This window comes from Ambystoma mexicanum, chromosome 2q (genome assembly GCF_040938575.1).
Source record: "Ambystoma mexicanum isolate Mex_15411 chromosome 2q, UKY_AmexF1_1, whole genome shotgun sequence".
In the NCBI taxonomy this organism is placed as follows: domain Eukaryota; kingdom Metazoa; phylum Chordata; class Amphibia; order Caudata; family Ambystomatidae; genus Ambystoma; species Ambystoma mexicanum.
In genome coordinates this window covers 889,732,320-889,759,771 of record NC_090924.1, presented here as the reverse complement: position 1 = coordinate 889,759,771, position 27,452 = coordinate 889,732,320, and positions in this window count along the sequence as shown.

Below are 27,452 nucleotides of genomic sequence, written 5' to 3'. Positions count from 1 at the left end.
AAACAGAGTCCGTTTCCCTCTTTCCATGGCGGCCATCTGGCGCGGACGTGCTGGGGACAGAAGTGTTCCCAGCGCGTTCGCTCCCGAAAAAGGACCCAAAAGAAGGTAAGTGGGGTTGGGAGGGCAGGAAGGGGATTGTTTGGAAGGTGGGGTGGGGGACAGGAACACTTACCTGAATCCCCGGCGGGGAGGATGGCAGCTACTAGCCGTGTGGAGGCTCGGAGCGGGGATTTCCCTGTTTCGAGCCTCCTCATTGGCTGAGGGGCTTCCACGCCCCCCTCCCGGAACAAAGGAAAGGAATCCCGGGCGAGGGCCAATCAGATTGTTTGTTACATTCTGATTGAATCTCGCCAGATACTAATAAAAAAAATAGGACAGTCTGCTATTAAAGTCTTTGAATGGCGTAAGGAGGAGAGGATAAAGGTGGCATTCCTTTTAAGCTAGCATCCATTTAGTTACTTGTGTTTGCATTATTGCAATCCTCTCTTAGGTTTTCCTTTTGTACCTAAAACATATCTTTGTTGAATGGTCCATCATTGGTACTCGGAGTGGAGTGCTGGAGGGTCGCTGGCTAGTGAACTGGCCAACAAAACATGTATTAGTAACTGATCCAAGACTGTGTTGCATGCTGGGTGCTGACGCCACTCAGTTTCCTTCAGCTACTTGTCAGTTCTTGCCCACCCCAATCGCCATATAGCCCTGCACCCCTTTTCCCACCTCTCTGGCTGCCACCTCCCCCACTTACCTGATGAACTGCCATCTGCTCCCTCGATTCCGCCATGATCCTCTGCACACCACCGAGGGAATAAAGAGACTCCCCCGTGAACTTCCTTTCCTTTTATACAGGGGCAATCTTGATTTGTAAATTTTTTCAATAGAATGGACTCCCTTTTAAAATGAATAAGGCCATAAGCGCATCAGATTTTTGCCAGCTATGCTTATTACATTAATGGCTGTGAGGTGGGCATACAGGATCTATGAGGTTTCCACTACTTTTTTTGGCCGATGTACATTTTGTCAAATTTTCTTTGACCATTTTTGCCATTTCTTTAACCGCAAAAGTCAAGGGTAAACCCTGTGCACCCCGCTTACGTACCTCCACTTTCTAGAGGGTTAACCCAAACCCACTGTATATCTATTTTGCTGTTAAAAAAACTGTAAAAATGCAACAAAATTTAATTCAGCCAAATGATTGGTCGAGAAAAGTGGGGAATACTGGTTTACAAGAACTATAAAGGCCCTATGCTCCTGGTGACGGACCTGTGAGGGGTCAGAAATGAGAGGCGGACACAAAGTTGTAATATTCTCATTGTCAGACATTTTTATTAACCTGAATTGGGTTGGGTAAACGCCTCTCTAACCCTATCCTAAACAAGTCTAATCTGCCCCTCACACTACTAGAAACAAACTACTAAGGGGTGCAAGGAAATGTCTCTGACTTATGAAATAAATAAAATAAATAAATAAATGTATAAATAAATCCAACAGAAAGTGTTTTCCATGGGGAAACCCTGGGTTCCAGAGGGTGGTTCCCTGTCCCTGGTTATTTAGTTATGACGGCAGAAGTGTCTCCTTCGAACAACAGTTTCTTGTTATCACAAAAGTGTCTTTGTCCAACAGTTCCTTTGGTTCTTTCTACTGGATTCACAAAATAAATTCCACAATAAGCTTTATTTAACTTCTCTTGTACTTGAGCGAATTTCCTGGTGTACTCCTTTACTAGGAATCCTCTTGTGATCTCTTCAGATCTCCTGGTATATTCGCCTGCCAGGTATCTTGCCACAGTGCTACAGTTCCTATACAGTTTTAAAATGCCTAATACCTGGTATATTTGGTTGCCAGGACTTTCTTGTACTTCTTAGATCCACTGGTATAGTCCCGTGCCAGGTATATTTGTAACATGGTTAAACTTTCTTCTACAACTTGGGTGGAACTCCTGGTATACTCCCCTATCATGAATCCTTCTATTTTATTTTTGTGTTCTTCAGATCCTCTGGTGTACTCCCCTGCCAGGTATCTTCCATAAGTTTTAGACTTTTCTTTACAGCTTTAGTGGATTGCTTGGTATAATCCTCTGGCAGGAATCCTCTTATGGGCTCTTCTGATCCCCTGGTATACTTCTCTACCAGGTATCTTTCCCCAAATGTCAACTGTCTGGTGTATTCCTTTTACCAGGACTTCTTATTGGTTTCACTGTCCTTTTCACTATGCGACAGCCGGTTTATAGTGATTTTTTAAGGGGAGGTATAAATGGGATTTTGACTAGTTTAACAGTATGCCATTAGAAGTTTGGGTATCATAGGGTTTCCTTCAGGAGAAAGTGTAGGATACTGTGTCTCTTCTGATGGAGTCACCACCTTCCCCCCCGCAGTCATCTCTTCCCATGTGATCCTCCCTCATATAACCACCCCCAGGGTCAGGATCAGGTAGCGGCTGCCATCCCCTGGCCACATGGGAGGAGGCCATCGCCGGTGGATCAGTAATGACTCAAGCGGATTCATCACAAAGCTCACTTCTCTCGGCCCTATTACCTCCATCTAGGAGTCCATCACCAGCTGTGTCAGCCCACCCCCTTGGCCATTGCTGCTATTGTAGGGTCATGAAATACTGTGATGGGCTTAATGGAACAAGGGACACTCGGATGAGCTTTAGCTTGGAGTTTTTAATTCTCAATTCTCGATTTATCTAGAGATACTGTGGAACCACACCCTGCAATGATAATTTGTATCCATGGAAAATTCTTTGACTGTGTCTCTTTTGCCTACTCTTAGGTCTTGAGATTTCACTGTAGCTTGATCAATGTTTTCTTCCAACCAAACTCACTCTCGGAATGCCTGCAATTTACAGCAAAGCTATGCTGCTAAAAGTAGCAAAATAGATTTATAATTTAAAAAAAACGTTGAAAAAACAAGTAAAGGACACAAACATTAGCACAGAGTGAAAACATGAGAGAAAAACAGAAGGAAGGCAACCTTGCCTCTGCCATTGTTGAACGTGGAGAAAATAATGACTGCTCATTTGTAATAGCAGTTTCCACGTTTTCCTTAGATAACATAATAAAAATAATCAAAAATGGAAGCTAAGACACTTCCTAAATACAAATGCTGTTCATACTTGTTGCTCAGGAAGCATCTGTGTGTAGCACATCCTCGTGGCTTTTTGGAGAGTTGTTGTTGGCTTGTGGAATTTCTGATTACATAAAATGAACAGTTGGGCTGAATAATTAAATGTTCCTTTAGGATCTCATGTTTATGCCTTAATAGTGTGCTTTGAGTCCCCAGATATATTGAATCATCGTTATGATCATTTCAGTTAATTTGTTAGAAATAGCGTTTCCAAAATAAGCACATACACAATTTAATTACACATTTTACAGTAAAACAGAGCACTGCAATTAGTGTGCAGGGTTCTTCGGGTTCATTCCAAATGTCCGGGCTTAATTCATTTATGCTGTTGATCTCCAAGCAGGTCATTGACACATATTTCATAAGCACTCGAAGCAGCAGAGCCAGCCAATCAGCTCCCTCGATTGGCGAGCCCACTTATTTGGTGGAAACCGCATTCCAAGAGCTCGGAAGGATGCTTCCTGCACACCCCTGTGCCCTACCCCCCCCTAACACACACACACACACACACACACACACACACTTCCCCCACTCCCACAAACGGCTGACCTTTGCTGCACCACTGTACCACTGTGAATGGCGTCTTTGACCACCGCCTGATCCAATGTCCCTGCTGCGTCCAGATAAACATATGCTAGGTAGCATGATGGGTTAAATTTATCTCCATGGACACTTACCTCATGTTTACAGAAGTTACAATATATGTGTCCATCACCCCACGCTGGCCTGGAAACTAGACGTATTGTGTAATTTACCGGCCAGTATATCAAGTCATCTGTTAAACGTTAGTGATCATGCGAAATAGTCTGTATACTTTCTCATCCTATCTCTTTCCCTTTCAGTGGCAATGAACGCCGAACCATCGCCACCGCCGACATCCAACTCTCCTATTTCACTGTTTATCTACCCATCCATCTCCTCCTTGTGTTACTATTTCCTTTGTCTGTCATTTCGCGCACTGTTCAACTGTTTTAAATTACACTGTCCACGCAGCCTACCTGGACTCCCTGTCATGAAGTCACATGTTTTAACCTGACTGATGGGGCTGGAGGAGTACTTGGGGCCAGGTGACATCACCTACTGCGTGATGTAGGGGCAGAAGACGAAGCGGGTGGGGCCACCATGTTACTCAGCCCATCAGTAATCAGGGATGTAATATAGGGTGTTGATGTCTCAAGAGGCCTCAAGTCCCAAAACCAGGGAGCCGGGTTGAGGGGGTCGGGGGGGCATCGGGGCAGAAAGGCCCACCCACCTGACCTAGGGAATTGGGTTCCATTAAAGGGAAACCCCATTCTTGGGTCAAAGATCTGGGGAGAACCTTTGAGGAACAGGAGATGTAAAAAAATACCTCTGACTCACCCATTTTGGGTCACTGAAAGTGACAAGATGAAGGGATTCTCAGAGAAGAAGTACTTTTTGTGTCCCCTACATCTGTCAATAGAACCACAAATTACTGCTTGCACCATTACTCTAAACCTCCCCATGGAAACTTTTGCCCACCACCATACCGAAGTTTCTATCCCAAAAATCTCCCAGTGAGGGACACAAGTTACAATGGTCACAGTATTGTTTAATGGTTTAATGTGAGGAAAACATCAATCAACTTCCCAGTAATGGTGAACAGGGACTTTAGAGGGCTGTCTGCGGAGTGGGATGGGCAGCAGTGCATGAATGCAGAAGCTACTGGGGCTTTGTGAAGGACAAAATGGTCAACACCCGTCTTAATGGCAACTGGCAGCGCAAAATGTTTGGCAATTCAGTACTCGTCTGAACAGACCATGCACAACTGATGGAAGGTTAGGGCCCACAGTCCTACACGTACAGAAAGCTCAGCATCATGGCTACTGTCATAATGACGGTTCTAGGTTCATTTATCCCCTGTGTCTTTTGCCGAAACGTTTTGGTCGAAAAACTAATAGAAATGTGTTTTTATTTTATTTCGGGAGGCTCCCCCAATCCCTCCCTCATTATGTATCCCCTATCCTCCCCAACCCAATGCCCTTGGGATCAGGGGGGATATGCCCTTATCCACCACCCCAATATTTTTCAATGAGGTTTTTTGGCCAAGGTTTTTTGGCTAAAAACACATCAGCAAAAATGCTGATGATTGAACATCATAATGATAATGACAGAAATCGGACTACAGCGGTAGTAACAGAAGCGACTCATACAAATCACAAAAGAAGTGCACGGGGCACTTACCTCAGTGACTGTGAATAACTTCTGTATGAGTGCCAGGAGGCAGAGCCTTAAGCAAAGTAAGGGATGGACTGATGCACTGTGGTTCTCACGCCAGTTGGAGTTACTCTATTTTAGTTCCTTTGATGATTGTTTATCCTTTCACCTGTTCCACCTTAAAACCCTGGGATATTTGTGTTGTAAAATAACCTTTGTTTAACCCACTTACTTGGGTGCTAAGCTTGTTAATCCATTGACCGTGGCACCCCTTTGTTCACCCCTCTCTTCCCCATCAGCAACCCTTCCTTCTCTTCAGACTCACTTCTTTCCATTCCTCTCCTTTTTTCCATTCCCCTTTCTATCATCACTTTCTTTCACCTCTTTCCCTTTTGGTACTAACTAACTTTATTTGTACATCTGCCCACTCCTATCCAGCCAATCCCCTCTGCTCTTTTCACCTAATGTCTCTTCACCTCTTCCAGTTTTTAACTTTTGTTATCATGCAGCCTCCCGGCAACACGTTTTCTGCTCTCCTCATATTCCATTCCTCCCTATCTGTACTGTATTGTAATAGATTAGGCTTATAGGTGTTGCAAAAAGGCACTGATTTGGTGTATTTTTAGGATTTAAAAAGCAAAAGGGCAGTTTAAAAATGTTAAACACGCTTTTGGGGCACAGGCAGTTTCAGTTGGTGAGTTTTTAATCATTCCCCGGAGCACACATCTGATCACAAAATTCATGTATCATAAGGAATGGAAAGAGTGAATTCAGTGCAACCTAAGTAAAGGACTTCTACTAGGGGAGGCAGCTGCGAGGTGCATAGCAGGGTCAGACTGGGACAAGAAACAGGCCCAGACACCAAAAAAAAGTGGCCCACACCTTGCATCAAAAAAGTGGACCACCCCTTGCCTCACGACCCTTGACCTCTGATGACATCACCAGCACCAGAAGTGATGTCATTTAACCCCACCCCAAAGTGACATCCCGGGAAGGGATGAAACATGACCTTTCACCCCTTGACAAAACAGGAAGTGGCATCAAATAGCATTGTTCCTAAGTACACTACGAAAAATATGGTTATGATTTCACTAATGCGCTATACATTTCATACAAGAATGGATCACCATATGTGTCATTAATATCTGTGTGTATAGATCCATATTGTCAAATTACTGTGAATGCAAGCAGACGTCCAAGGCTAAATGATATGTTATTGTATAGCACTTACGCTTAAGCTCTTTTTTATAGAACAAATATGCATACAATATCACCCAACCTGTATTGGTACTCATTTATCAACCTAAGAAGGATGAAAGGCTGAGATGGTCTTGCTGTGATTCGACCCTGCAGATCACATGCTCATTACAGCAGCGAGCGCTCAACCCACTGAGCTATCATATCGGCTATAGTAAAATGAGCAGGTATTCTGTAGTGGATACCATTAAACTGGTAACTGAGATTTAACAGCAGACCAGTTAAGTTCATCTGCAGGTCTGGTGCAAATTTGGCCGCATGTCAAGCCTGCATGCATCAACTTTCAGGCTTCAGAGGTTGGCAAAATAGTGAAAGCAGCGCACTCACAGGACATCCCATACTCTGGGTACTCGTTACCTCATACGTGCAAACAAACATTCTGAACAGCATGCCAGGGAGATGGAAAAGATAGACACATTACAACAAAGCATTAATTGTGGCACAATGAAGTCAATGGCCACTTGATGTGCTATGGTCAAATATTTCTACACTGTACAGAACCTTTTAGGCACAAGGATTTTGTCAAGTGACCGAGGAAACCGATATGGAATGTCTTGTGATGATCGTAACAGAGACAACGGCAGAAAAAAACATGCTATTACTGCAAATTGCAAAAGGCAAAATACATAGTCCGAAATGGATGCTTAAACTACTCTAAAATTGGTCGTTTATCACTAATATCACTAATACATATTTATCACTAATACAACAGCACCGCCACTCCAGGTGGCGGCACGATGATGGCTGCCAGCTCGGGGCAGCCCCAGCCCCTCAACTTTGCATGCTGCAGCAGCATGTGAATGATGCATGCACCATAATTTATGATGCACACATCATGCATGCAAAACAATTATCAAAGCAAGGTAACATGTGTTACCTTGCTTTAATGAATTATGCCATTGCAGGTGTTTTTTCTTCACATTTTGTTTTCTTTCAAACATTTTTTTTCACATTTTTTATTCTTTCTCCAAACCGGCCCAGGCGTAGGCAGAAACCGGCCCCCACTCCCTAGGGTCGATTTCGGCCCGGCCATGGGCCGAGCACCAAAGGGGCCAATCCAACCCTGGTGCATAGATTATAAAAGTAGAATAAGTTTCCTCATGAAAATTGAATGAGTGATTTTGCTAGCTTCAGATTTAAGGTTGGATAGCTTGATGAGTTCCACTGTTGAACTTTATTATTTTCCCAGCATATTAGATACCCCACTCCAAAGAGCTAAAAGAATGGTGAAACATGTCTGTGATTATTGAATAGTTTTTTCAGAAAGGTCTGTGTTGACCAACAGTGCACAATTCAAGTGCACCAGCCTTTAATTTGTGAGGACTAATGTTCCTCTAGGTCACATGTGCATACTTTCCGCTCCACCATGTGACCTTATCCTGTGGCAAACCCTAGATGTAGCAATAGAGAGAATGTTTTAACTACAGATAATCACAGGATGTGTTTACTGGCCTCTGCATAACAAAACAAAGAAAGGTAGTCAGCAGAAAAACTTTAACACCTGAATGACCCGCTTAAGAAAACTATTGTTTTCTTGTCAAATTCGAAGGGGGGCCCCACAAAGAGTAGCGTCCTATTCTAACTGAATAGCTTGAAAGGCCTTGACACCAGCCTGATTTTGAATCACCTTATTATCCCATTTTATAACCTTGATTTCCAGAGTCTGGCAATTCATGATGCATGCACCCAAAGTCCCTTGGATTCCTCTGGGTCTGAGTCATGCCCCATTATCACCATTTGAGTAGCCTCTCCAGGCTGGTTGCTTGGTGACTGAGCATAACTGGTTTCTGGAATCATTTCTAGTTTTTGGAGTACAGTAGTGGCTGTTGCTGGTGCAGTGGAGACTCTATGAAGGGACGGTGGACCCCTTTCATAAAGCTTGGTTTCAACCCCTTTACCCTTCTTTGCTCTGAACAACAGTAGGCCTGGCGCTGAGGACGTGCAGCACACATAAACTGTGTTTGTAACAGATTCTATTCAGGTGAAATTGGTTCCCATTGCATTTACTGCAGGCTGCAGTTTGGTATTCGCACCACAATTCCCCATGCCAGGAAACCATCATCATTTAAGGTAAGTTTTAGTTTTCTTTCAGTGGCTAATGTGCTTTTTTTTCGCAAGGGTACTGCTAGAGAATAGGGTTCGTCTATTTAGGGCAGAAACACTAGATGCTCCACTTCAAGATCTTCTAATATAGAATCAACTGGACTGTTTTATCTTTCTATGGCAGATCATTTCAGGCATGCAAAATACTACATTTTGATGCTACTGTGGTCTAGAGTTTCCCTAATGATGCGAGAATATGTTATTATATCCCATGTTTATGTATAGCGCTTCATGCTTGAACCCTTCCACTTCTAAGTGCTGTAACAAAGGTGGATTTACTACTAAATGTAATGGTATTCAATTTACCAACCTCAGAAGGATGAAGAACTGATTAGGCACTGCCAAGATTTGAACTTGGAAAGTGCAGGCAGGCACAAGTCACAGTTGAGTATTTAACTCACTGAGCTATACACTTAGTGCACATAAAAAGAAACATTTATCATATTTGCCCTGCACCCTCTCCTGATCCATGTTCCCTCCAGTCCCTTTTCAATACAAAATATAACATTAATATTATCACATTTATAAGAAGTGTGCCATTACATATTTGCCCTGCTTCTAAGCACTATAATAAAAAGTGAAATAATAGGTGCTATATTAATGTGAAATGCAATCCCCATAGTCAAAGCATTGCCAAAGTTTGTGGGTGCGCAGATGAAAGGAGAAATGTCTAAAGGTTAGCATCAATAATTCCATACACAGAATCACAATGATGTCAGTCATAAATCAGTGTTGTCAGTGTTGATATACGTGTGACTGCTGTGATTCTTTCTAAACTTCAAACATGCCCATACAAAAATCATATCCCAAGCAGTTTCTTTGCTTCCCTGACACATATACTAATCCAATTAGTTTAGGCTATTCGGTGGCACTGGCGCCACCTATATGCTGAAACTATTGCATTAGAGTACAGTTAGGGAGAAATGCATAGGAGGGGCACATAGTTTCTAGTTGTTGTTTGGGTATGCACTCACCCATTGACTGCCCCTGGCAAAGCCAACCGCTTTGACTTGTATATCGACGAAAAACAGTGGAAGGTGATTAGTTGTTTATTGCCACTTTCGTATTGTGTGAGCAGCATTCTCCCCAAATGCTTTCCAATCGTGTAATCAGGCAGTATTGGGCATTAGCCAGGCACAGCTATTAAAAAACCCCAGGTACTTGCTCCATTTTGCACCTGCGACCATCAATGGCCAGTTAATACCACCATGGCTGTGCCTGCCTAGTGCCTTTCCTATGCCTGCACAAACGTCCAAAGTCTTGTTATTGCCAATGCTTGTTTATTCGGCAGGTTCACTTTCCGATCTCGCACTTGATATTCTTCTTGTGTCTTGGAACTGATTTCTCTTTCCCCTTTTTGTATATATTAAATGTGCCTTCGCTAACGTAATTTTGCCTCCACAGTTTCTCTTATGCAGCCATCCTCCCACCCATCCACGTTTCCACTCTTGCCTCTCCTGTATCTACGAATGCTGTTTTTCATCTGCACTCTGAACCATCCTCTCCCTCCCGATCCCTATGAGAAAAAAAAAAAGAGGAAGGTGATTGGTTCTTTATTGGCACTTTCTTGTGGCAACAGAATTCTCCCCAATGCTTTCCAATCCTCGAAATTCTTCCCAAATGCCTTGTCTCCCATTTTTCTGTCCGTTTGTTCACTTATTTTAAGGGCGACATTCAGTAATTACCGTATCTCTTGATTTGCAAACTTTTTTCCCACCAACAGTGTCAATATTTACTGCACAGTAAATTGCGCTTTTTCTGGGCACCTTTTGGGACGATTTTGTCTGTAAATGGAGGGGCCCTCCACTACCTACCACCCATTAGACAGTTTGCACTTGGGCCACTTTTCTACGAGTTTCTTTTCTCAGATGAGCTGAACGTGACTTTCCATTTACAGTCACCAAGCTGGCCTGGCAGTTTCCTGGGACTCACTGCAGCAAGCTTTGCCTCCTCCTATTACACATGTTTCATCACCATTTGCAGTCCTTGGAGACTTTTTGTTAGCACTGATAAATCCATTGATAATATAGGCCAGCAATCGTTTCTTCCATATTTGCAGCATCTGTGGACCTTGCTGAGATCTGGGCTAAGGTCCCCAGCAGTCGCAAATGTCTTTGGCCCTTTCCACAATCTGGGCTAATATCCAAGGACACTTCTAGCAACTTGCTTTCCTTCTGTCTAAGTGTTGAATGTCACTGAGCTGCAGTGCTCATTTAAGGGATCATTGTGAAAAGGCCAGTACTCTGGCCTTATCAGGAGGGGATTGGAACTGCTCTCAGATGGAAGTGGGAGGCCAACCAGAGTGCAATCCAGAGCCAGTCATTACCCTGAGGAGGGCGGTGGCAGTAAAGAGGGCCCCAGTTCCTGTCATCCCATGTGCCAGAATAATGTTGTGTAGTACACCTTTGTCTCACACCATACCTCCTGTACAAAAGGCTCGCCTGACTCTTTCTGTTTCTTCTAGAGTCAACCAAACTGTCGTGAACCCACACCTGCAGCGATAGTGCGAAAGAAAGCATCCAACTCCAACCAACCTCTGAGAACTATTTGGACCATAGTCAGCAACAGCAACCCTCCAGCTCTGCCTGCGCTCCATGCTGGAAAAGAGAAAGACAGGTGGAGCGAGCACACCAGCAGAGCATCCATTATGTGGCATCGAGTGGAACCGCTCAATGCTCATTTATGTTGGCAGCAAGGTATCGCCCCTGGCGGTTTATGCCCCGAACCACCAGGGACACTTTAGGAGAACTGTGACATTTAAAAGAGACTGAACATACCCAGGGGTGACCCCGAAACCGATTCCCCTAACATGAGCATGGACACGGAAATGCTATGGGTCGCCATCAGTAATCCACAACATGCCTGCACTGAAAATAAATGGGTGGGGCTTATCCCTCCACTTAATAGTTCTTTGATCATGTCACACCCTGGGAGGAAAAAAAGGAATAGATTGTATAGGGGGAGTGAGCCAATACTAGAAAGGAAGGGAACATTCGTGAAAGGACAAGATACAGGAAGTTGTGTGTTGTTTGGGTAAGGCCAGAGGAGGTGGTGTTGGAGGACCAAGAGATCAGGAGGGGGAGGAAGGATTGGCAAATTGTGGAGGCATTTTCTGGAAAAAGTGAGGTACTGGTTAGTGAGTTCAAGTGGTAATGTGGTGCAGTGCAGTGACTCTGGTTAGAGGAGTTAGTGTAAGGAGTGAATATGAATTGTCTGGAACTGAGTGCAAGGAGGGAGTCTGAGTCATAGTGTGGCGGTAGGAGTTTTAGTAGTATGGGGGAGGGGGAAGTAGTGTTGAGGGGGAAACAGTATTGTGGAGTAGGGAGTAGTAAAGTGGTGGAGGGACTAGTCGTGTGGAACAAGGAGTAGTATGGAGGAGAGTGGAAGAATAGCAAAGAGGGAGGAGTAACATCAAATGATGGAGGCAGGGCCTAGACAGAGAGAGACATTTGAGGCACCATAGAATAGAGAGAGAGAGAGAAGAGAAGTTGATGGAGTTGGGAGAAGAGTGTAGTGACAGTGAGCTGAGATAGTGAGCATGATAGTAAAATGAATAAATCAAATAGGGTATCTCTAAGGCACAATTCCTTATCCCTAAAGAACAATGAGTGGATAGTGTAGGGACAGTTAGGAAGTGCCTGAGTCAGTCTAGACAGGCAAGGCAGTTCACCTTTCGGTCAACATTGTAGCTATCTTGACTTGTAGTATACTGAGGGAGAAACAATCGTTAGCTACTAACCAGGGATTAAAGACATTTGGGTTATGGAGCAGGTGATTTTAGACGAGAGAGAAGGGCAGTCATAGTGCCCCTTGAAAGTTCAATAAAAATCTGTATAACTATCCTTAAGCTTGGGAGTGTTTCTTCAGCCATCAGTGACACCGTCTAGTTCTCTCTCTCTCTCTCTCTCTCTCTCTCTCTATCTCTCTCTCTCTCGCTCTCTCTCGCTCTCTCTCGCTCTCTCTCTCGCTCTCTCTCTCTCGCTCTCTCTTCCCACCAGCACCACCTATCCTGATCTCTGCCCTAACTTGAACTTTGTCTTCCTGCTTCTGCCTCTTGTTATACTACTTCACTAGACTTAGCTGCCACATTAATGCTTAGCAGTGGCAGATTAGTCCCCTATTAGCCCCCTTGAACAGTATTGGTCAGGGCTCTCTGCTTATAGCTCCCTACCAGGCGATTTTTCTTGTCTAAACGTTACTGTAAGTGTTCATTTAATTTGATTTGATATTTACAATGTGCTGCACGAAAACTGAATAAACTGCATCTGGGCATATATATATATCGAAAACCAATGGGGATCATGAGGCACCTTGCGGGACATTGGAATGAGGCTAGATAAACAATTACCTATTTTCACAAGTTGGGAGAGACCTTCTAGGAAAGTGCAAAACTAGGCCAAGGCATGCTCAACCCACCCATAGTATTGGACAGCCTAGACAAAAGTATTTCAAAATCAAGCACATCAAATGCTGCAGGTAACCCCAGCGTAACAGTAAGGTAAGATCACCCTCATCAGCATGGCTCAAGATATCATACCAGACCACGACCAATACTGTCTTATATGCAGGGGGAAATGACCAGACTGAAATAGGTCCAAGGTCTGATACTTCTCTACACGATCTTGCAATTTGAGGGTTACAACCTTCTCCGGAATTTAAGCTAGACCTCCCAATCCAGCAATGGGAAGATATATCTGTAACAAGGTAGAGTCAAGGAAAGGCTTCTTGCATATGGGGTAACTGTAGAAATGTTCAAGGAAGCAGGAATGCTCCCTTGTGAAAGGAGAGATGCCATTAGCAGGCCTTACCCTGGTGGTGAGGTGCTTGGTTTTGGAGAATTGCGGCCATCAGTCTGAGGACGCCACTCTGCCTACAGCAGGGACCAGACAGGTTGGCCCCCAAAGATAGAGGCCAGTCGTAGGGAATAACTCAAACGGAAAAACCCTAGCTGTGGAGCAGACAGCTGAAGAGTACAAGCGGTAGGAGGGTTCTCACAGAGCTGTTGCACATGGTGGTGCAGGAGAAAATACAGATTGGAAAATGTCCAGGAAGGTAACAGCCACAAAAACTGTCCAAAAACAACAGAAGATCAAAACAGGGACAGGGAGAAGAATAGGAGCAATAATGGAGCAGGTATGCAGCATGGCAGGCAATTCCAGGAAAGCAAAACAGGAGAGAGTTAAGAAAACAGAAGAATATCTTCAGAACAAGGAAGGGAAAACATTGACTTGCGCTAATGAGGCACACCAACGTCTCTCAGTAGCATGACGACAAGGCTGCTGAGCCGATCGCGCCGACCCAGAAGTACATCGCCAGTAGCTATGGCTGCCATTTTGGAATGGGAATCACACCGGCTGCCATATTTGGATGCGCAAAAGACGTGGAATGCAGGGACCAGTGGTACCAGCTGTGATAGAAGCTGTGCCGTGCCATGACAGAGGTTAATGAAAGCGCTGATAAAGTTGACTAAAGAGCTTGTCTGAATAAGAGCAATGTTTGCAGGCAAGACATCAAACTTGTGATTGCTGGCTTTTACTGCCAGAAGGAGAGCAAGATACGAATCCGAGGACTGCGTTTCTACCACACTCTCCAATTACCTTCAAACTCTATGATGTTTCCCACCTCTCTGGTGACCCTGCAATAACTTCTCTCAATTCTGGTCTCCTCCTGACTCTTCATTCCCTCCTGTCAGTTCACACTATATGACCTTCGTGCAAACCCCCTCAACCTTGGTAATCCCCTCACATTGTGTCCTTCCACTCTTTTTTTGTTGCACTGAGAGGTGGTGGAAAACATCCGAACTTGTTGATCTTCAGTCTCTCTCTCTACCCTACATTCTACCTATGGCTCCACCTTACTGCCAAAAACCAATACTACTCTGACCTCATTCTCTCATCTCATCACACCTGCATCATCTATTCCGACTATTTAACCATATTCTACGTCTCTCTCCTCCTGACCCTGCCTCATGTTCATTTTGCCCAATTCTTTACTGATGAAGTCTGGCTAATAGGCTTGGTATTCAAGTTGCATCTGCCTCTTACAAGCCATGTCTTAGCACCTCAACTTCGGTAGATTTGTATCTTTCCTCTTTTTCTCAACTTATTTATTCTGACACTGCACGCTGCATTGCTTTGTCTCACACATGGGGTGAGGGATGGGAACAATAACAAATACCCTTAGCAAACACGAACTCTGAAGAATAGTGCATAGTTGCCACATGACCCATTTCAATCTGTAGGTGCTTATCCAGTCCTGTTTTTTTTTCTCGTTGCATTCTGGGAAAACTCACACTACAAGTCCCAGAATGCAAAGAAATAACAGGCCTGGATAAGAACCTACAGATCAGAAGGGGTCATGTTGGCAACTATGATAGTGCATAGATCCAGATAATGTATTGATGATATCCTCCTAGATTTGTTTTATTTTAGCTTTAGAATAGTGGTTAAATTCGTATGTCAAAGCTTCAGAAGGTAAAATGGTGGACGATAAACTAGGAGGATTCAAGAATATTTCTATGGTTCACAAAAGTTGTTTAGGTTTATGATGAGGAGCAGTTTTGCAACTCTGCAAACATGCATACTTTGCAGAGAACAAACATTTTATGTAGGTAAAGAGCTGTCTTTGTAGGATGAAATTAAGAAGCGTCCATGAGTTTCATCCACATGTTCTCTTTCTTTTGGTATTCTTGCTTTAAGATCTGAAGATAGGAGGCATACAAAGGTTTGTAGTGCTTCTTAGGCAGGGAAGCCTGAACAGTAGCAATACGATTGCAAACCAAATGTAGTCCTTCCATGCAAAACAAAAAATAATATTCACACACATTTTCCAATACAGTTGGGTGTAAGACAGAGGGTCTTCGCCTGAAATATTTTCCAGACCTTTTTTCTATGTGACTGTGAGTAAACAGAGGCAGAAAGAAGAAAGGGAACATGCCTGTTTGATTTTGAAAGCAAGAATCCTGTCAAAATGATCTGACCAGTCAACAGGGAAACTATGGACAAAAGGGATCCCAGGGCCTCTGACCAGAATCAAATCAAGGCAGTGGCCATATCGATAAGAAGGGGACAAAGCAAGCTATGACACATCATGACTATATATAATTTAAGTTGGACTGTCCAGTTTTCTTGTAATTGCATTAGGATTGTGGGCTGATGGCTTCAAGTGACCTGCCACCATGTTGGGGTCAGACGGGAAGGTTATGGATCTTACACAGCTTTGCAAGACAGCTGTGTGTCTAGTGACAGGTGTTAGTATATCTTCCTCCACATGGATGGTTCCGTGTGTCCCTGACTACCCAACACTCCAGAGTCTGTGGTGAAAATGTATAGTTCAGTGCAAGCAGTATTTGTAGTTTTCCAGTCGCTCAGAAGTAGAAATGGAGTGCGTGTGGTCTTGTGAGCAGGTAATTTGCTGAAATGTCTATAATTAGTGTTTGCAATGTTTCTGACAGTGCAGTTCCCAAACCGCCGGTCTGAACATGTAATCTTCTCATTCTGTTCTAAATCTGGCGCTGCCTTCCCTATTGATGTTCCCCTGCACATAAGGCTAGGACAGGGAGAGAGCTTTTGGTGCTCTATACCACCTCCAGGGGTTGCTTTGCATAGCGTATGGTTTCCCCCATGCCCCAGAGACTTCTGGTTACCCGCAACCTGCTTCTCCAAGGTGACTTCATCCCAGAATATACATAATAGTAAACTTTCAAAGAACTACATGCCACCCCAGACTTACAGAATCTGGAGGGTTATCAAATATAATTTCTTGCACACATATCAGTGTTATGTGATAGTCGCTTGTTTATCGCCCATTGATGGAGACGGGGAACTCTTGGAACCAGGGATTGCCACGCAATCAATGATCCATCCCCTGCAAGCAAAACATTGAGGATCCCCCAGATCTCTCCAGTCCTCCCCCAGCACCTGTCCTGATCAGTAAAGAACCTTTACATTCCGTTAGGAAACATGTCCCTAATAAGACAGGCAGGATAAGCACTAGTGTTATGTTCGGCTGACCTCATTACTACTCAGGAAGAAATCACATGGAAATCGGCCCCAGGAGGGGTTTGAAATGTACAGGAGACAAGCGGGTAATTTGTTTTAGGGCGATTGTATCACAAGTGATTTCGTATGCAAATGCTGCGAAAGCGAAACGCTCATGAAGGGTTTGTCGAACACATGAATTAGTTGTGTAAAAATTGACAAAGGGGGGAACCGGGACACCCGCGCAAACCCCGGTCCCCTTTGCATGTCACCCCCCTTTTCTTCAACATATCATCCCCAACTCTGCACCCCTTTAAACTTCTTTCACGCGGTGCGGATGTAAGGACGCCAAAGAAAAGCTGAACTCTTTTGCTGGTAATGTTCCCTGTGTCTGCGCCAGAAACAACGAGGCACGAACAGGGATCGCGTGGTGAACGAGATGCTAATGCAGCTCGCTGCTAAAATGTTCCGCGATGAAAACGTAATGCATGACTTTCGCAATACGCTAATTTGCAGTAATGGCATATGCGATTAAATAAATTCAATGCAATCTCCCATTTCTGGTAATTTGGCAAAAACGTCAAGCCCTGTTCCTGGTTCCATGAGTGCAGTAGGGTTGAGATTTAGAACAGGGAGTATACTTAGGACAAGTTCCCTTTATAGTAAACTTATCCTTTCCTTTCTTCCCTCCAGTTACCTTTTTCTGAGAGGATTCCCTACCTATTAATCGTGCACCTGAACACTTCACCCTGATAGTACAAAATAAACATGTTCAAATATCTCCATGTGTTGTGTGTGCTCTGTGCTGTCCACCTGTGAGAGATGGTGTTCAAAGTTCAACATATTGTCCACAAAATCCAACGTAGGATTCACCCTTGTCAGACTACCTACACATTCACCCCATGTGGTCGGCTTATCGCCCCAGCCAAGCTTCTCATTTGAGCTACCTCTGAGGAATCTGCATTTGGCAGAACATTGGTTATGACAAACTTGAAGGTTCTAGTTCTTTGAGGCGCCTACGGCTTGATTACACCTGCGTCCGATATAGCTGCTAACCATTGCAGTGGTGTGTGAGCTGAGGTAGTGCATCAAGACTATTGGGACAATGTTATGGTTACACTTAACAACCATGGCAAGCTACCTATCCAGTTGGTTTGCAAGATCATTTGTATTCCATACTTACTAGAGTTCCTGGAATTACTGCCAACTGGCAGGTGGCAAAGGGTTTGGTTCTACACATACTTGTACAAGCTCAAAACTTCCTTCTGAGTTGTTCGATTACATACAGCAATCTTCGAATGTTGCTTCTGCTCAAGGGATGACCTTAGCTTTCAAGGCGCCTTTGAGCAGGTTATCCCTGAGTCTATCAGCATACGGAAGGTCTTTACTTTGCTGGGCGACATGGGTTGCTATATATGGCTGGGAAATAACCAAAGATGGATGTAAAAACCATGCTCCAGTTACTTGTACTCAAACTCTTTCAAAGCATCATCATGAAAATGTCTTATTGGCACTTAACCACTGGGCATTTAGGGGTAGCTGAGACCCAGGACCTTGTGTTATCATGAAAATTACGGCCTGGGATTTACCATCCTGTAAATAAGTACCTCAGCACTTGTCCTACACGCCAGAAACCCTCCTTAATAGATGTTCTCAAAGCCCCTCTGAAACTCACTCTTTATAAACGTTCTTCTCTGTCACACCGGATTCAATATAATTGGATACCCAGCCCCGTTCAAAAACATCGAACCATTATATCGTATACCTTCCTTCTCTGGGCTAACACCACCCAAAAATACTTTGGAGGATTTAGTACCCTATTTCACCTGGGTGGGCTTTCCAGAAGATGTCCTCACTGACAAGGGTACACACTTTTTGTTGAAGCTCGTTGCACAGATAAAGGAACTTCTCTACATTACGCCTCTGTGTGCCTCCAAATATCTTCTACAAACACATGGATTAATAGTGCGGTTTAACCAAACCCTTAAGAACCTGTTAAGAAAGTTAGTGGTGGAGGATGGGAATAATTGGGATGAGCTGCACCCCTTGGCTTTGTTTGCAGTTTAAAAGGACATACTTCGGGCGCTCGAGAGCCTGAGCAAGATGGCTGCAGGGTGAGAGAGCTCCAGCGGAGAGGAGTCTTGGCGCCGAAATACATCCTGTCTTTGCAGCAAAGAACGGATCCCCAATGCTGCTAACACACTGCCGATGGGGGTGGGAGGTCTGATGCCATCCAATTTTCAGCTCTCCTACTAACCAGGGTCCTGAGCGCATGACGAGGGTTTGGCGCACCGCCATACACAGGCTGCCGACTGCAACGCAGCCGCAGCACCATTTGGCACGGGGCATCACGCAACGCTTCACCTGCACTTTATCTACTGCAGCGGGCTGAGACCAAATGCTCTCCGGCAGAAGTGTGACCAACGGAGGAGTTGAGGTCGTCTACGCCACACAAGAACCCAAGCTTGCAGGGCACGCACCACCCGTGTATGGGAACTAAGCCGGCACTACAACGCACTATCAGAGGAATCGCCCACAGAGAGAGCTTTGCGTAGTCGCTGAATATCAGGCTGAGAACTGGGAACCACAGCACCGAGGAGGAGCAGGAGAGCTACACCCTCCCACCAGCGCCTGCAGGGATCACCCGGCTGCATCGTGAAGTAGTGTGCCCAAAACCGCCCGGGATGAAATTAAAGCAGGTGAACCCATGCGACAAGAGGCCGAGTTCAGGGAGCTTGGTTTTGGAGTGGTAGACTATGTGCTACAATCGTAAACAAGGGCCAGGCCCCAAGCGGGCAAACAATTCACAAGGGGGAAGCACACAAGACGCATTACCCCCAAGGGGAGACCACAGGTACCCCAGATCAAACGCCACCCAAGGCCAAAGCACTCGGGGCCACCCCGACACGTACTACCCACATCTCTGGAGCAGTGGATGCCCTGCCCATTACCCGCATTAACTAATAAGACCCCATAGGGCCACTCCTCGACAAAGCCAGCCCTGGGAAAATGCTCTGGATCACCGCTGGGCAACCACAAATGAGGGGCTCCCAGATGCACACGTGTCCATTCCACAAGTGCCACCAATATCCCGGCAGGTGAACCCGACTACACAACCAAGCACCTCAAAAGACTGGCATGCTGGAGCCCACCATTGGTATTGCCTCCAGTACAGACACAGACAGAAACTCAACAAACGCATGGCTGCGGCACTCGACACGCAGACAATAAACTATAGAAGTCCAAATCCAAACCCAACTACAGGCGATTCTTCAAGAAATTAAGACCATAGGCCAAATGACACAAGAAACAAACAACACAGTTCAAGACATTAGGAAATACCTTCAAGGCGTCCATACCCGCCTCAACGCACAAGCGGAAAGGACAAGGGACAATGAACAGCGCATCACCGCATTTGACGACAACAAGGATTTGGCTGCAACCGACATTGATGGTCTAATTAAAGAGGTGCAATGCATGGGTGCAAAACTGAAGGACCAAGAAAATAGGTCCCCACCGAAATAACCTCTGTGTGGTGGGCTTGCCTGAACAAAGCGATGGTCGAGATCTAGAATCCTATGTGTAAGACTTCTTCCTGGACAAACTCCAGATCCAGAACCCGAGGAACCTCATCATTGAAAGAGTTCACAGGGCACTGATCCCCACACCCGCCTCAGGTGAAAGGCAGCGTGTTATCACAATGCACCTATTGAACTTTCAACATAAGTTCACCATCCTAAAAGCCTTCCGGTTTGCGGGCACGATAAAAATAAAGGGCACCGATATCCAGATATTTAATGACTACTCCATCGAGGTCTCCAGACACAGGAAAGGATTCAACCCCATATTTGACGCTCTCAAAGGAACTGACCACAGACAATACCTGAAATTTCCAGCCATCTGGTGCATTATGCTGGATGAACAATGGGACTCATATGAAGAACCGGAAGAAGCCTGGCACTTCCTCAGACAACGAGGATTGGTCTCCACCGAGTTCTCAACTGCTGAAACCCGGATCCCCAGAACTGGTCACACACCACCCTCGCCCAGACCACAACACCGACCCCAACCTCAGGGCCGTTGGCAGAGAGTGGGAAGGCGTCCAAGACAACCAGGTCAGGTATATGAGCCCCCAGTAAAATGAGATCCAATGGTCGGCATCAATGATCCATATCCGGTAGATGGAATCGGAACTGCACACATGAGATACCCAGAATTAATCCAATACAAACAGAGACCATACACCTCACATCGATCCATACAGAACTGCACTGAATGGGGTGGACCCATTTGGCAAACCATGAACAGGATGATGCACAAACCTCCGCCTACCACCCCAGGCTCATCTGCCCCACCATTAGTTTTGTGTTCTGAAACCCTGAAACCATGAGGTTCTGGATCTTTTCTTTTCTCTCTTGTTTCTCCCTTTTCTTCTTCTCTTTCATTCACTCATTCTTACTGGCCCCCCCTGGACAGGGGTACTGGTATGCAAGGGGAACTATGAGGCTTCGCAAAACCTCTAAGACTCTCCCCAAGCATGGGCTATTGTTTGCTCCGTATTGGGACACAGTCTTTAGGTCCCAATGTTGTAAAATTAGATTTTTGTTAGGGGTGTTGTTGGGATTGTTTAATACAAGGGATAGTCCTCCGAATACTCACATATTAATAACGTGGCCAAAGACCCCAATGAATAATTGGTACAGAAAACCTGCAGATAGTGGACTCATACCCACGGAATTAAGATGACATCTCTTATATGTATTACACATATAATACAAGGATTAGGTCATGCTATCAAAAGAAAGTGAATTCTTAACTATATGCGTGATCTGAAAGGGGACATTATTTCTCTACAGGAGATCCATCAAAATGTACTAGAATCAGAAAAGCTGGGCCAGGGGTTGGTGAGGGTTGCAGCACATTCACCATTCCGCATGAAAATGGGAGTTTCTATCCTAATACACAAACCGGTCCCCTTCCATGTTACACAAACACTGGTAGATGGAGATGGCAGATACATACTGTTACAGGGCCACATACAACATCAATCACTCACCCTCCTAAATATAAATGCACCTACCTCGGACTCCCCGTCCTTCTTCACCCATGTCATCACCGAATGTGCACGCTATATGGGGGCCATGACACTAATTGGAGGACATTTAAATATCACCCTTGACCCAGTACTAGATCGGTAGAGCTCCCCCACAACGCAACAATACAACCTAAGGAAACTAACCACCATCCAGTCTCTGCTTGCTGAACTCAGATTCAGAGATGTATGGTGAATAACCCACGAACATCTGAGGGACTACACCTTTTACTCTAACAGACATGGCAGCTATTCTAGACTAGACTATTGGCTCCTCCCATCCAACAATACACATCTAATCCGTAAATGTGACATACTGGCCTCTACTCTCTCAGACCATGCACCTGTCCTACTTAACATCGAATTACCAGAGGTCCCGCACAGGAGGCTGCCCTGGTGCCTTAATTTAAGGGCCCTCGGGTACCTAGACTTCCGCGACCATCTAGAGGAAGATAAGGACCTATTCAGGCAAATTAACCTATCCCCAGAATACCCGGCATAAAACTGCTGGGACTCATACAAGGCATTCATAAGGGGACAATGCATATCAAGACAGGCTCATAAGTTAAAGAAGTGGGGGGCGGGGGAACAGGAAATACAAATGATGACACATATATGGGCTGAAGAAAAAGATCATAAACGCACCCACAACCAACAAACTTTCATGAAACTCAGGGGGCTCAGAGAAGATTGAAACGGATAACCTCCTCACGTGCACAGAAGTCCTTCACAAGCTGGTCACAATCATACCACTGAGAGGGAGATAGACCCCTTCGCCTATTGGCGTTAGCCCTACACACCAAACAAACATCACAGATCATCGACTCCATTTGGGATCAAAATAGGAACATACTAGAAGGGGAGGAACACATCAACTTGTGATTTGCACAATTCTATGGCTCACTCGATGCGAAACAAATCCCAATCGCCCCTCACCGTATTGATGACTTCTTGGCAACCATTGAATTACCCAAATTGGACCCAACCCAGGCCGAAAACCTCGCTACACTGATCACTGTGAACGAGATAGCCCGCACAATCCAATCACTTTTGGCAGGGAAAGCAGCCGGCCCAGTTGACAGGATTTGGGTACAGAGTCTGGGAAAAGGTTGTTTGTGGACAAATTTGTACGTGGATTGTTGCCTGACATCCAGTCACAGATTATGTCCTCTGAGAGCGCTTGGCAGGCAACATCTCAATCTGAAGTTTTACCCATGGCTCAGTATTATGAGAACCGTGTTAATAATGAGAAGGACAAAATTGAAAAGAGGAAAGGAGATTTGAAAACCAAAGTATTATTACAACAAATTGTTAGAAGCCCCAGAGAAGGCACGACACAGACCAGAGGTCAGTATGCCCCAAAAGGAAATGCTCCTTTGGGTCCTGTGAATATTAATCAATGTGCTTATTGCGGCCAGGAAGGTCATTGGCGAGCACAGTGCCCCGTCCTTTTGACAAAGGTCAAACAGTGCGTTTGGGAGTATGGGTAGACGACCTAGGGGCCTCCCTGGAGCAGGGGGCCCAGTAGAGGTCAGTTTTTACAAGATCCTCAGCAACCTTTTTCACAGGAAAATCAGACCTCGAGTGTGGACTCGAGGAACATATTTGATTACCCTTCTGCTGCCTACCTTTCAGAAGAGCTTCCTTCTGAAGATACTCTATTTCATTAGGACTGCCCTAAGCAGGGTTTGGAACCTTCACCTAGTCCCTTTAATCAGAAAGGCCCCTACGCTGAATTATTAGTAGGGAATAGGAAACACCAGTTTTTGATAGACACTGGAGCACAGAAGTGCTCCATTGATCATTCTCGGGTTCCAAACATTCCACTGTCAGGGCAAACCAATGTTTCCGTAGGGTTTTCTGGCATACCAATTGTTTGTCCGGTTTCTTCACTGGTGTCTGTTTCTTTGGGTCCCTTTACGGACCATTGCCCTTTTTTTTTCACTTCGAACTGTGGAGAGAATTTGCTGGGGCTGAATTTGTTAAAGAAATTGAATGCAGTAATTCATTGTTCTTCTGATGGAGTACGGCTGACGGTTTCACCACAGCAACTTCCTAATTCTCAGTTCCTGATTCGACCTTTACCTCCTGAGTTTAGCATTGTCCCGGAATGTTTATGGGCGGTAGACGACAATGATGTCGGGGTATTACAGATTGAGCCCGTTAAAATAGTTTTGAAACATGGAGTGAAACTACCACGCATTCCGCAGTATAAAATATCAGTTGAGGGCGAGCGTGCTTTGAAATGCATTGTCTCCGATTTTGTGCATCGCGGGGTGATCGAGGAGATTACAGGTAGTCTGTGTAACAGTCCGATCTTGCCTGTATATAAGAAAGGCGACAATGCAATTCCATACTGGTTCATAATTGATCTTCGTGCTATTAACAGAGTTGTCGCCCCACAATTTCCAATTGTGCCTGATGTGACGATGATATTGACAATGATCCCTGCTACGGCTACGCACTTCAGCCTTGTGGATTTAAAAAACGCTTTCTTTAGTATGCCTTTACATAAGGAAAGTAGATATTTGTTTGCGTTCACCTTGGGGGGACGCTCATTTACATTTACCAGGGCACCTCAAGGGTATACTGAAAGTCCAAGCATTTATAGTAGAGCTTTGAAAGAGCAGCTCGACACCCTTGAATTGCCACCTACTTGTACGCTGCTTCAATATGTTGATGATTTGCTTTTGGCTGCAGACTCTGAGAGTGCTTGTAAAGAAGGCACTGTACTGTTGCTTGTTCATTTAGCTAAAAATGGTCATAAAGCTTCGCTCAAAAAATTTCAATATTGTTGTCAAGAGGTCGCCTATTTAGGCTACCTCCTGTCAAAGGAGGGGAGAAGATTGACACCTGAAAGAATAAAACACACTTCCAGCATGTCTGTTCCAAATACACAGAAGGAAGTCAGAGCCTTAATAGGTATGGCTTCTTACTGTAGGTTGTGGATCCCGAACTTTTCGCTAGTGATAAAACCGATGTTGGCTTTGACGAAGAAAGGCATTTCTCTTCCACTGCCATGGAAATCGGAACATCAACGATCATTTGAGCTTCTCAAAACCGCGTTATGCTATGCACCGGTTCTGGGTACTCCAAATTATGACAAGGCCTTTGTGTTGTTTGTGCATGAATGTGATGGATGTGCTTTGGCTGTGTTAACACAGGAACACGGAGGGAAGAATAGGCCGTGCGGCTACTACTCCTCCACCCTTGATCCTGTCGCATGCGCTTTGCCAAGATGCTTGCGAGCTGTCGCTGCTGCTGCCGCGTCTGTAAAACAGAGTGAGGGAATGGTCCTAGGCCATGATTTGATTTTGATGGTACCTCACTCTGTAGATATCCTATTGAATAAAACCCAAACGCAACACCTCACCTCTGCACGGTTAACAAGGTATGAATTAATTCCGTTTGCCCCTCACATTCAAATTAAGAGGTGTTGTGTTCTTAATCCGGCTGAACTTTTACCTTTCCCGCAAAACACTGTTTGCGTGACGAAGAATTACATGATTGCCTGTATACCACTGAACAAGAAACGAAGGGCAGGATAGATCTCATAGATACTCCTTTGGACAATGCAGAAGGGGAGCTGTTTTGTGATGGCTCCTGCTTCAAACTTTCAGATGGTACATCTACAGCTGTTTATGCAGTTACCACATTGAGTAAAGTTGTTGAAACTAAGAGAATTTCGCATAACTCCGCGCGGGCCGCAGAGATTATAGCGTTGACCCAAGCTTGTGAACTCTCCCAAGGGCGTATAGTAAATATATATACTGATAGCCAGTACGCATTTGGGGTGGCTCACAACTTTGGAAGGCTCTGGTTGGAAAGAGGGTTCCTGACCTCACATGGGACCAAGATCCAGCATGGCCCCTTGATAGTGCAATTACTCTAGGCACTCTCACTCCCTAAACAGTTAGCGATCATGAAATGTGCAGCACATCGTAAGGTCATAGATGATGTGGGGAAAGGGAACGCTTTTGCGGACCTTATAGCCAGACAAACGGCCACAGACCTTAGCACGGACATGTATGCTTTGAGGGAAATGAGAGATGCTTATATAATGGATGAAGGTATTGGGTCTGTGCGAGATATTCAAACTGATGCCACAGTAGAAGAATCTAAAAGGTGGGCTGAAGGAATGGGGAAACTAGATGATGATGGGTGTTGGGTGGATACATCTGAAGGAAAATGGCTGCTCCCTGATTCATACGTACTGGCAATGGTTACGATGGCACATGGTCCTACACATGTGTGTGCCCAGCAGATCATGAAAATGTTAGAACAAGTTTGAGTGAATAACAAGATTCTGGAGACTGCAAAAAGACATGTCCGAAATTGCATGATCTGCTTACAGCACAATGTGGGTAAGGGGACAGTAACTCCAAGGGGAAGCTTTGGGCCCCCTTCTGTTCCCTTCGAGGTCATTCACTTTGATTTTATTGAGATGGAACGATGTAACAATCTGAAATATGTTCTTGTAATTATTTGTGCCTTCAGTAAATGGGTCGAGGCTTTCCCCGTTAAAGATGCTACCGCCATGACCACTGCAAAGATTATGGTAAAAGAATTCTTTCCTCGATTTGGGCTCCGAAGGGTAATTTGGTCGGATAATGGTCCTCATTTTGTTGCAGCAGTAATTTTGCAGATATGCACAGCCTTACGTATTGAGAAACGATTTCACTCAGCTAGACATCCTCAATGTGCTGGGTTGGTGGAAAGACACAATGATATTTTAAAGAATAAGCTTGCAAAAACATGTGCCGATACCAAACTGAAATGGCCAGATGCCTTACCCATTGTATTATTGGCTATGCGTACTACACCTCAAACTAAGACTGGGCTTTCTCCATTTGAGGTAGTGATGGGGAGACCTGCTAACATTTGGGGTCTCCCAAAACCTAAAGCCCTGAGAGAGGTGGAAAATGTATTGCTTGTAGACTACTGTAACCAGTTAACTAAAAACCTTTATTTCATTTATCACCAGGTGCACTCAGCTTTACCTGTATGGTTCACGGGCCCAGGACACGATATACAGCCTGGAAGTTGGGTCCTAGTGAAGGCCTACGAAAGGTCTTCCTGTCTCGCGCCTCGCTGGCGGAGACCCTACCAGGTGCTGTTGGTCACCCGGACAGCAGTGCGGATGGGCGGAAAGAAGCACTGGATCCACGCGATGCATGTCAAGAAACTTCCTCACCCGACGCCACACATTACAGAAGAAGCAGCACCCCTCGCTGATGCTACAATCTCTGATCCTGGAGTAGCAAACAGCGCTGTGAGTGCGTCGGAGAATTTCTCTGAGCCCGAGGAGCTTGGGGAACAGTCCATTTCGTCTCCGCACTCTCTAGGAAAATCACTTCCGGGAAATACTGTTTCAAGCTCTGCGACTTCCGTCATCTCCGACACGTCACTTCCCTCAGGAAGTGACGACACTTTATTTTCAGACCAAACAATCTTGGATACCACCAGGTACAACCTTCGACGAAGAAAATAGAACTACGGCACGGGTTTTTCGTGCATCTCGAAAAGGGAAGTGATTGGAAGTTTTCTTTTGTATAAGAAAGTTCTGTTGAACAAAAGGGATTCTGCTGGCTAGGGTTGGGAAGGACTAAGAAATCGCGCGACCGTAGCGTCGCCAGCAACGAACATTGGGGTCGTCGATTGAGGAACTACAATGCCTGCCACCTCCACTGCTGCTCCCCGCACTGGACTTGTGAATAAGGG